Source organism: Orcinus orca, chromosome 7, assembly GCF_937001465.1.
Source record: "Orcinus orca chromosome 7, mOrcOrc1.1, whole genome shotgun sequence".
Lineage (NCBI taxonomy): Eukaryota > Metazoa > Chordata > Mammalia > Artiodactyla > Delphinidae > Orcinus > Orcinus orca.
The window spans coordinates 77,160,502-77,173,212 of record NC_064565.1 but is presented as its reverse complement, the minus strand read 5'-3'; the positions used below and the strand labels follow the sequence as shown (position 1 = coordinate 77,173,212).

Sequence of the window (12,711 nt, the reverse complement as noted above, 5' to 3'; positions counted from 1 at the left end):
TTTTCAAACGAAGCAACTGACAAAGGATCAATCTCCAAAATATACAAGCAGCTCAAGCAGCTCAATATGAAAAAAAAAACAACCCAATCCAAAAATGGGCAGAAGACCTAAATAGACATTTCTCCAAAGAAGACATACAGATGGCCAACAAACACATGAAAGGATGCTCAACATCACTAATCATTAGAGAAATGCAAATCAAAATTACAATGAGGTATCATCTCACACCAGTCAGAATGGCCATGATTAAAAAATCTACAAACAATAAATGCTGGAGAGGGTGTGGAGAAAAGGGAACCCTCTTGCACTGTTGGTGGGAATGTAAATTGATACAACCACTATGGAGAACAGTATAGGAGGTTCCTTAAAAAACTAAAAATAGAACTACCATATGACCCAGCAATCCCACTACTGAGAAAACCATAATTCAAAAAGAGTCATGTACCACAATGTTCATTTCAGCACTATTTACAATAGCCAGGACATGGAAGCAACCTAAATGTCCATCAACAGATGAATGGATAAAGAAGATGTGACACATATATACAGTGGAATATTACTCAACCATAAAAAGAAAGGAAATTGAGTTATTTGTAGTGAGGTGCATGGACCTATAGTCTGTCATACAGAGTGAAGTAAGTCAGAAAGAGAAAAATACCGTATGCTAACACATATATATGGAATGTAAAAAAAAAGGTTCTGAAGAACCTAGGGGCAGGACAGGAATAAAGATACAGATGTAGAGAATGGACTTGAGGACATGGGGAGAGGGAAGGGTAAGCTGGGAAGAAGTGAGAGAGTGGCATGGACATATATACACTACCAAATGTAAAATAGATAGCTAGTGGGAAGCAGCCGCATAGCACAGGGAGATCAGTTTGTTGCTTTGTGACCACCTAGAGGGGTGGGATAGGGAGGGTGGGAGGGAGATGCAAGAGGGAGGGGATATGGGGATATATGTATACATATAGCTGATTCACTGTTATACAGCAGAAACTAACACACCACTGTAAAGCAATTATACTCCAATAAAGATGTTAAAAAAAAAAAAAAGGATGCCTTTCTTCAGAATCTCCAGGAGTACTTCTTTTAATGCAGATCCCTGGGCCCAACAGGAGATCACTGAATCACAACTCTGGATTGCTTGACCAGGAAGCCAGAGCTGAAAACATGAGTGAACCCATTTCCAAGCACACTTGAGACCACCATGGACACTCCACGAATCACAGGGAGATTTGAAGAACTCAAGATGTGAGTTCCTAAGCATGTCCAGAAACATCACAATTTGGGCCTTGACATTAATGTGATCTCATTTTCTGTTGTTTATCTTAGATAAGGATCAATTTATAAGTGTCTTCTCTGAGAATGAACAGAGGGAATTAATTGACTGAAGGCACTGAGTATGGTTTCTACTTAAACAATTTTTTTACTGGAAAGTATTTAGCTGAGATGCTTCATTTCATCATTAAGGTTTTTGTTTGTTTGTTTGTTTTTATGGGAGGAGTGGCTCTGTATTAGTTATGTTCTGCTGCATAAAAATATTATTCCAGAACAAAGGTGAGATACTCGGAAACTGTGAGATAGGAACCTGAAAGCAGACTCGCTAGGTGGTTCTGTCCCAGGGTCTCTCCTGAGGTTGCAGTCAGATGACAGCCAGGGCTGGGGGCATCTAAAGGCTTGAGCAGGGCTGGAGGCTGTCCAAGATGACTCCCTCACATGGTGACTGGCAGGTGGGCTCAGTTCTCTGCCATGTGGACTTCACAGAGCAGTTTACAACACAGCAGCTGACTTCTCTCAAACTGAATGATGAGGGGAGAGAGAGAAGAAGGGGGCACCATCCAGACAAAATTCCCAATGTGTTTTAGGCTTAGTATCAGAAGTGACACACCCTCACACACCCACACCTCCATTGGTCATACAGATGGACCAGGTTCAGTGTGGCCATAGGGCTACACCAGCCCCAGGAGGCCATCTTGGAAGCTGGCTACCACAGGCTCTGAGAAAAAATAAATTCAAGATGGCCTGATGCTTTTAATGTACCAATTTATATTTCCATTTCAGGGTTTTGGAATAAGGAATGGATACAGAGAAAATAAACCAAACCCAAAACATGAGGCAGTTATCAAGTGCAGGAAAAATAAGAGGTTGTACAAAAAAGGAGATGTAATCACATTACATTACTCAGCTTTGAGTAGTATGTGCAAAGAAAGAATAACGCAGACATTGAATTCTGATTCAATGAAAATGAGAAGATGGGTGGAAGGAAAGTGTATGAGAGGCTATGTGAGAGGGGACGAACTCTCAAGCCCCATGGCAGAAAGTCAATGGATAATTTCTAAATCTGCGGGCTCTTCTGAGACTCCCTGGGGGCACGGCTTTGGCCTCTGTGCCTTCTTGCTCCTTTCAGCCGCAAAGCAGGGGCCCCTTGGACTCCCAGGGTCCTGCGGATGTAGTCTGGGGAGCGGATGTCAGCCTGGTGCAGGGGCTCCAGGATCTGAAACTTGCAGCAGCCATGGCTCAGGCGCACGGCTGCCTTCAGGCTCATTTTGTGGCCCACAGAGACATAGAGGGGCTTGGTGCTGTGGTCATGGCTCTTCAGCACCATGCCCAGGATGGTCCCAGAATCTCCCAGCAGAGGAAATGAGTCTCCTCCAGCCTCAGGAGCCGTATCTTCTCCTTGTGCAGAGCGTTGTTCTCCAGCCCGTCCACCTGCAGGAGTTTCTTAGCCACCCCGATGCTGGACAGGTATGTGAGGACACCAAGGTGGCAGGCCACCCCAAAGCCTCGGTGGTGGAGCACCCCATTTCCATCCACAAAAAGGACCTGGGGCATGAGGCGGGGCTCCTTCTGCCACAGCCACTGTACCACGTCCACCAGGAAGGGCACCTCTTGGAAGGCCAGGAAGCCTGACGCACAGGGGCCTGTCAGGCTCACCATGCGACAGTCCTCATACATCACCTCGAGCACAGGGTAGCTGAGCACCACCAGGGAGGCACAGGTGCTGACACCGTCGCCCTTCACAAAGGACACGTCCACGCCCCCGACCCTCTGCAGGCCTGAAAAGGCGGGGTCTCGTTGCCACGCCTCCGTGTCCCGGTCCACGACAAGGGTCTTTAACAGGGCTTGCTCCAGTTTCCAGAGCGACAGTGTTTCCTCTGGCGGCCTCCCAGCCGCCTTTCGGGCCATGGCACGGCCCTCCATCATTAAGTTTTTTGGTTTTTGTTTTTTGTTTTTTTGCGGTACGCAGGCCTCTCACTGTTGTGGCCTCTCCCGTTGCGGAGCACAGGCTCCAGACGCGCAGGTTCAGCGGCCATGGCTCACTGGCCCAGCCGCTCCGCGGCATGTGGGATCTTCCCGGACCGGGGCACGAACCCGTGTCCCCTGCATCGGCAGGCTTACTCTCAACCACTGCGCCACCGGGGAAGCCCCATCATTAAGTTTTAATACCAGCAAAAGGTGATGAGGCTCTTCCACTGCCTGGTTTTCCCTAACTCGCAGAACTTAAAGCATAGAACTATCAGAAGTCAAAATGCAGAGGAACACCAACATGGAGTCCCCACATGTGCTGGTAAATGTTGCTTCAAAGCAGAATTAAGTTTAGGGAACATGTATAGAAAGGTCAGAAACAGAGTTTTTTTTCTTTTATGTTTATTGGTGGGTGGGTGTGTGTGTGTGTGTGTGTGTGTGTGTGTGTGTGTAAAGGACATAGTTTCTGCAATAAGTCCAACATTATGCTGGAAATTTAAATGTTTTATTTCCTAATTATCATAATAGCTCTGCTGGCTAGTAATTATTGTGTTACCCCATTATACAGTGTAGGAACCTGAAGCTTGAGTAACTTGCCCAAGGTCATATAGCAAGGAAAGTCACAAGGCAAAGAAAGATCTTGAACCTCCAAAGTCCATGATGTTTCCATTATACCATCCTTATAAAGAAACATGGAAAGAAATTAATACATAAAAGAACAATATTAAATGTTAAAACTCCCATGACAATTTTTTCCTTTGCAATCTCAGAATTATCCAGTAGGCTGTACCCCTGAATCAGTTTTCTATCGAAACCCCAAGCCATTAAACAGTAATTTTCTTAAGTGCTTCAGTTTTTTTTTTTGTTTTTTTTTTTTAATTTTATTTAGTTTTGGCTGTGTTGGGTCTTTGTCGCTGCGCGCGGGCTTTCTCTAGTTGCGGCTAGCCGGGGCTACTCTTCTTTGTGGTGCGCAGGCTTCTCATTGCGGTGGCTTCTCTTGTTGCGGAGCAGGGGCTCTAGGCACATGGGCTTCAGTAGTTGCAGCACACTGGCTCAGTAGTTGTGGCTCGCGGGCTCTAGGGCGCAGGCTCAGTAGTTGTGGCGCGTGGGCTTAGTTGCTCTGCGGCATGTGAGATCTTCCCAGACCAGGGCTCAAACCCGTGTCCCCTGCATTGGCAGGCCGATTCTTAACTACTGCACCACCAGGGAAGTCCCCAGTTGTTTTTTTATATATAAATTATTTTAAATGAAGTCTGTAACAATAATTTACAAATTTTTGTATGTACACCTGAAAGTCAAAAGAAAATATTGTTTTTTGTGCATTGGTTTTAGGTCCTTAACTGATATTTTAGATTAAAATAGTACCCTATTAAAATTGTTTGTGAAAATTATTGATGCTTCCACAGCTAGGGACAAAGGTTTATTTTATTCCACACCTGTGAAAGCCAAGCCCTTTTATCACAGGCTGCCATACAGGCTTAGCTTGATTTGCAGAATTGTGATTAGTTTATCAGTATGGTTCCAAATGTAGCCAAGGCACAGTTATTTTAGAATCACCTAAGACTGTGGTTCTCAAAACATGGTCCCCAACCAGCAACATCAACATCACCTGGGATCTTGTTAGGTAAACTCTCAGGCCGCACTCCAGACCTATGAATCAGAAACTCTAGATTCTGAGGTCCAGAAATCTGTGTTTTAACAAGCCCTCAGAGTGATTCTGATACACACTAAAGTCTGAGGACCACCAACCTAGGATAGTTATTGAAAGTAGAGATTTCTGCTTCTCACCCAGACTGAATCAGAATTTCTGGGGTCTAGAAATTTATATTTTAAAACAAATATCCTAGTGATTCTTAGACACAAAAAAGTTTGAGAACCACACTGGTCCATGTGGTGTGATTTGAGAGAACAAGAAAGGATCCTTCCCTTAACATCTCTCTCCACTTATTGATCAAAAGTTAATTAATTTGTAGAATTAAGCAAGAATATCTTCATTAGTTTCTAAATTCATTAAGTCATAAATATTTTAGAGTGAATTTATATTATTAACTAGATATTTCACCTTAATGGGAGAACTAGGAGAGTGGGCAATTAAAAGGGAGGATGTTACAAAGAGAGGCTACAAAAGCGTAACTTGAATACTTTGCCTTATAGTCACCTAAGATCTGGATTCAGATACAGTACCTCATATTTTTCATTAGGGGGATGTCAGTTTCTGTGTAACATCTTCAGCATCACATCCTTTGGCCAACTCCTACGCCCAAAAAAGAGAACCTAAGTTTACTTGGCAGTAATCAAGCAATAATTATATTCTGAGTATAGGTAATAATGTATTGTGGTGTTTATTTGGTGTGGGGTTTTTTTGTTTTTTGTTTTTTAGTGTAAATAGAACCTATATATTCAAGGGTAAGAAAACAAGACATGAGCACATAGGAAAATTAATCTCATTTACTTTGTAATATCACTTAAACTCTTTTCAAACAGTATGTACTCAGCCAACTGACCAGACTAGGCTCTGTTTGACTTCCTGTTGCTTCAAAACAAATACAGATACAACATGGATGATCCTCAAAAACATTACATGTGAAAGAAAGCAGACACAAAAGGACACATATTGTATGGTTCCGTTTATGTGAAATATCCAGAATAGGCAAATCCATAGAGATGGCAGATTAGCCGTTGTCAGAGGCTAGGGGAGGGGGTAATGTGGAGTGACTGCTTTTTGAGCAGGGGTGATGAAAATGTTCTAGAGCTAGATCGGTAGTAATGGTTGCACAACATTGTGAAGGCACTAAATGCCACTAAATTGTACACTTTAAAATGACAAATTTTGTTATGTCTGTTTTCCACAATAAGAAACAAATACATACACAACATAAAATCTTCCCTCAAAGGATGAAGATTGATAGTACTCAGGATATAGAAAAAGATGAGCTGTTGGAGTAGAAGGGAATTCTAATAATATATGCCAAAATGTTTTAAGCAGTGATGGTAAATTTGGGAAGAGTCAGGTTACAATGTTAAAAGCCAGCTCTCACTTAGATATATCCTTTGGCTTGCCAAAATCTAAAGCAAAAGCAAACAAAGCTAAAAATCCCTTAAAATCTCCCCACAAACAGCTACAGCACAGCATATATTGATATAATTGTGATTAACACATTCATAGGCCAATCAGAGTCCCAAGAGGTCTTCTTAGTGGGCGGGGCTTCGTAGGCAGCAGCCCACAACTGGTTTCTCACGTATCTCCACAGAAAGACATGGAGTGGGTTTCATGACTTACCCCTACCCTGACCCCTTTGCCACCAAGCCCCCAGGGCAAATATGGATCCCTCCTATGAAGAAATGTAAGAATGAAATCTTACACTGGCATTAATTTAATGCCTATAAATGTCTATGTGACTAAAAATAAAGGCTATTCTCACTTTAATTTACTCCTTCAGAGAACTCAGAGATATTTACAGCTGTGACCTCAATTCTTGCCCTTTTCTATTCTCCCTCCTACTGTCTAGAAATCAAATTACCCTCCTAAAAATTCATCATGTCCCATCAGGTTTAGATTAAAATCTTTGTGTCTGAAAGCTTCAACTGAAAAACTGGAGAAGGTTGTGAACTGCTTTGGAATGAGACAAAATGGTGTCTGCTGTGCCTTCTGAAGAAGGGCTGCTCTTTGTGTGGGCGATTTTGTGAAATTCTGTGTCACCCACGCTACCCATTACAATGCTCAAAACATTCACATATCTGATGCAGAGGAAATGTAGCTGGTGCTGTATTTATTCCTGTTACCTCCTGTCTTGAAGCAAAATGCCAGTGCTTCATGCAGCCCGGAGTGGTAAACATCAGCTGGGAAGAAGCCTTTATTTAGGGAATTTATCAAAAAATGAATTTCTGAAGGCCAATATTAAGAAAAGTGGAAGCACTGTTTACAAAGTATACCATTGGTGAAAATAGATATTTTTAATGGTGAATTTCTGATACATTCATGAGCAGCATCACTTCTATTGTGGTCTCCTGTATTTGTAAATGATACACAGATTATTCTGCTTTGGATGCCCATCAACTGTGTGCATTCATAAAACAGATTTTTGTGCTCTTAAGGAGATATAATATATAATATAGGCTGAGGATTTGATACAGTGCTAATAAAATTAAATTTTTAAAAAGACCTGCCAAATGGGTAAGATGTTTGCCTTATATTAGTGACTATCATTTTGATGTGAAATCCACTTTAATGAACACCTGACAAAGAAACCTTTTAAAGGAATGATTATCTTTGACATGAATATATTCAGCTACTGTTTATACAATGAAATCTTAACTAGCTGGTAAAAATGGCACAATATTACGATGAGTATAGATAACACTATATAAAGAAAATGTAAAGGCTGCCTGAAGAGTTAATGACTAATTCTGTTGTCTGAGCTGGCGCTTCAGTGACGATTTGCTCTGAGAAAAGCTTATGTTTATGGTATTTTGGGTGCAGTCTGTAAATTTGAATTATACCTAGGGCCTCATCAATGCTGTGTATAAATTACAGAAATTACCAAAGCAAGAAAGCTTTATGTTTGCATTCTATTTTCAGATACAAGGTAAGATAATTATAATTTATTACCCAGTAACTGTATTTTATGTCTTAAAATTGAAAAATAAGGTATAAAATGGAAAGTATTTGAGTATGAAGGTAATGATACTTAAAAATGTTGACCTCACTGCATTTTTCACCTTTAGATGACATGCTAAAGCAAAGGTAAATAACTATTTTATTACACAGTGCTCTAATTATGTTCAGAGAGAAGGAATGAAAACTATAAATGCTTATAAAATATAGGCCATAATGACAGGTTAAGTTATTATTAGCCTGAAGAAAAGAAGGCTAAGTTTCGAATTTGTGAGTCCACAACTAAAGAAAAGATACGTAAACAGGCAATCTATTCATTGTTCTTCATTTCCACAGAAGACAGCAGTTACATTAAATTGGTTAAGTAAAGAACATTCTCAGCAGTGTGGCAAAGAATAACAAAAGAAAATACAAAATACTTCTCCTTGATGATTTTGAACAAAGAGGACATGCACTATAGGTAAAAATTTCCCTAGTGGCTGAGGTTTGAAATGATATGCTTCTTGCTGATCATGTGATTCTATGGAAACATATTCTCTAAAATAATGCAGTACTGTGTTGTCCCAAGCAGGTGGAAATGTCTTTTGTGTTTAATGTAAATTAAATGGTTTTAGCATTGAACTGCACTAATTTAGGAAGTTCCCACTGGTCATCAGGGAAATCCAAATGAGGACTGTGCATTCTGTGTCTCCCAGTTAATCATAGAGGAGGACATCAGGGAGAAGTTGGGAAATGTAAACAAAGCGATTGAAAAATGGATAAGGACATTAAATAAAACTATTTTAGAACAATGATTTTCAATCTTGGTTGCAATTATAAACATTTGGGGAAGGTTTTTCAAAAATACCAATGCCTGAGTCCTGCTGGCTTGGGCTAGGACCCTGGCATAGGTCTTTTTAGAGCCAGGTATGAAAATCACTGTTTAGGACTTTTAAGGATCTTCAATGCTCATAAAATCAAGCAAAGTATGATGTAAAAAAATCTCGACACCATCTATTGTTTCAGAGTATTTTTTAAACATAAAATACAAATAAATACTATCAACTGCCCATCTAGCCACGGACCCATGACTGGTATGATTTAGTAGAAGTGTATGATGTAGTACTAAGAAGAAGAGCAATGAATCAGAACAGGTGCAACCTAGCCCTGGCTCCACCATTGGTGAGATGTGTGACTCTGGACAAGTTACTTTTTCACTCCAGACTTTAATTTCTTCATTCATAAAGTGAGCGAACTAAATAGCCTTCAGGTCTCTTCTGGTTTCCTGATTCTCTGGCAATGTGTGATGATTGTGCAGCTTTTTGCAGGAATCTGTGCTTAAAACATATTTTCCCATTTGAAAGTTATAGCAACAGCCTTACAATAGAGAGTATCAAGGTATCTTATTAATTCTATTTCAGTATATTTCTAATAACCAGTTTTTTTAATTGAGGTATTGTTGGTTTACAATATTATATTAGTTTCAGGTATATAACACAGTGATTCAAAATTTTTATAGGTTATACTCCATTTAAAGTTATTATAAAATATTCACTATATTCCCTGTGCTGTACAATGTATCCTTTTTCTTATTTATTTTATACATAGTAGTTTGTACCTCTTAAAACCCTACCCTTATCTTGCCCCTCCCCACTTCCCTCTCACTACTGGTAACCATTAGTTTGTACTCTATATCTGTGAGTCTGTTTCTGTTTTGTTATATTCATTCGTTTTATTTTTTAGATTCCACATACAAGTGATAACATACAGTATTTGTCTATCTCTATCTGACTTATTTCACTAGGCATAGTACCCTCCAGGTCCATCCATGTTGTTGCAAATGGCAAACTTTCATTCTTTTTTTATGGCTGAGTAGTATTTCGTTCCGTATTGTGTGTGTGTGTGTGTGTGTGTATCACATCTTCTTTATCCATTCATCTGTTGACGGATACTTAAGTTGCTTCCATATCTTGGCTATTGTAAATAATGCTGCTATGAACATTGGGGTGCATGTATCTTTTTAAATTGTTTTTGTTTTCTTTGGATATATACCTAGGAATGAAATTGCTGGATCATCTGGTAGTTCTATTTTTAGTGTTTTTGAGGAACTTCTGTAATGTTTTCCATAGGAACTGCACTACTTTGTATTCCTACCAACAGTGTACAAGGGTTCCCTTTTCTCCACATCCTCACCAACATTTGTTATTTATGGTCTTTTAGACATTCTGACAGGTGTGAGGTGATATCTCATTGTGATTTTGATTTGCATTTCTCTAGTGATTAGCAGTGTTGAGCATCTTTTCACATCTGTGTTGGCTATCTGTATGTCTTCTTTGGAAAAATATCTATTCAGGTCTTATGCCCATTTTTTAATAGGGTTGTTTGAGGTTTTTTGATATTGAGTTGTATGAGCTGTTTGTATATTTTGGATATTAACCTCTTATTGGTCATCATTTGCAAATATTTTCTTCCATTCAGTAGGTTGTGTTTTCATTTTGTCGATGGTTTCCTTTGCTGTACAAAAGCTTTTAAGTTTAATCAGGACCCACTTGTTTATTTTTGCTTTTGTTTCCTTTGCCTTAGGAAACAGATCCAAAAAATATTGCTACAATTTATGTCAAAGAGTGTTCTGCCTATGTTTTCTTCTGGGAGTTTTTTGGTTTCCAGTTTCACAACCAGTTTTAAATGACTATTGACCTAAGTCAACTCATCAAGTTGAAGACAATATTGTGACAGACTTTATGCACGTGTAACTCAGCAAATATTTTTGAGCACCTATTGTGTTCCAGACACTGTTCTAGAAACTGTGATGATGCAAAGATAAAAGAGACACAGTCCTTATTGTCAATAAGTTGATGGTTCTGTAGAAAAGACAAAATGAAGAGTAGAGTCCAAGTTTTTTAACCTTTAAAAAGCACATACTTTTCTATCAATATTCCCACAAACAATAGCAATAGCCCTCGGGGAGAACTGTGGGAAATCTGTTCTTTTACTGGATTTGCTTCCCAAATAAGTTCTATAAATCTCCAAGGAACACTTCCATGTTCCACAATCTGTCTGATGATCATTGACCAATTGACTAGCCATCTTGATCTGGACGTTAGAGCTCCATATTCCACAGTTTATTTTTTGATGTCCTGTAAGTGCCTTTTAGTGCTGCTGCTGCTCTTCTTTGCTTCACACTAGATGTGTGCACAAAGTTCTCCCTTAATTCCCTAGAGCACAGCCAAGCCTACTGAAATACTTAACTGAAGGCTTAGGGATAATTCAAGCACAACATAGAAAGTATCTTTTAACTCAGCTGCCATTAAAAGAGACTTGCTACTCTTAGGATCTTCCATCAATATTAAATATAAATAAATTGATACTGTATGTCAGAGACTGTTCCATGTGTCAGGTCACCCCAGTTATCTACACATTGTGGAGTTTCTACACTTACCCCTCCTTTGTCTATTAACTGGGAAGAAGTCTGCCCTCTCCCAGTCCCTGCCCAGGCCTACCTCATCTCCCACCGAAGGATGATTGACAGTGGAAACACCCAATTCCTTCACCCTCACCCAGCCTCAGGGGAATAGACAAGACAATGCCACAGTTTAGAAGACATACTTCAAAGTCTGGGTTATTCAATAAAAAAACCCATAGATGCGTTGCCAAGAGTTCAGCCACGGTAAAGCTGTTCCAAGGCCATCCCAGATCTTCACTCTAACACGATGTTAAGTGAAAGCCCAAAATGGACTGTTCCAAACCTGTCTGTGAGAAAAAAATTCTTTTATAAAAGATATACATATCTCCTGGGTCAGGGGTGGGAGGTGGGTTCAGAGGCAAGATTAAATACTTAGGAAAAAACTTAACATTATCTGTCTCTGTCTCTGCCAGAGTGTATTTATGCTAAAGACAACAGAATGTACAATGATCAGTGGCTTGTTTCACATCTCTGTCTGAAGTACTAGCTTTCAGATTAAAGATGACTTAATATTTTTCTCCAAGAACAATGGTGGTTGTTATGTTTATAAAAGTATTCTAGTGATTTTCCTAAAGCAAAAGAATCTGCTTCAAAGGTGAATGATTGTTTCCACTACTAACCCGTTTTAAATGATCTTTCCAGTTAAGAAAAAAACAAACTTGATTTCATTTTAATATCCTACTATAAGGGTGAGAAAGGCCCCTATTTAGACTGGGGACAGTAGGAGTGAGGACAGAGGAGCCACCCAGGACAGAGAATGACTGAAGAGAGTGCTGAAGTTTGGGTAGGAGCCAATGACCTGAGGTAGGGAGGTCAGGAGAGCATGATTCAGACAGGTGGAGCAGCATTTGTGAAATCTTAGAGACCAGAGAGGAGGGTGCCTTCAAGAGGAGGTGACATTTTGGGTGCGAGTTCGCAGAGGGGGCGACATTTTGGTTGGGCAGTTTTGACATTTGCACCTATTTTGTGACTCTAAAAGTACCAAGCCATTAAACTTTGCTTTTTGAAAATCACTAGGTAATTTGTATTGTAAAGTGTAAAACAGACACTCTCACTCCCTCTCTTATTCAAAGTTGGGGGGACGGCACCAGGGAGGGATGGTTAGGTTGAAACTACAATGAATTGTTGCAGACTCTTTCAAAGACTCTGTAGTTTGTAAACTATTTCCAAATGGACATAAAAAGTCCTCTTTCCTAAGGTTTTATCATGGAAGATTCTCTGTACCTAATACTGTACTGTAGGTATTCTATATACTTTTAATGATGAATGAATGAATCATTATGGGGAGGTTATGAAGGATTTTAATACAATTCCTTAAATAAGTGTCTCATTTCTAATCCTCCCAACCCCAAATAAGAGATTCAACTACCTTAATGAGATAATCTCACTTACATTATCTCATTTAATC

General features: G+C 39.8%; 1 pseudogene; it reads right to left on the bottom strand.

Annotated features, from left to right (window-relative positions):
• Positions 1-1,499: 1,499 nt before the first annotated feature.
• Positions 1,500-3,189, bottom strand: LOC101277771 (endonuclease V-like; annotated as a pseudogene).
• Between the last annotated feature and the right edge of the window lie 9,522 nt (positions 3,190-12,711).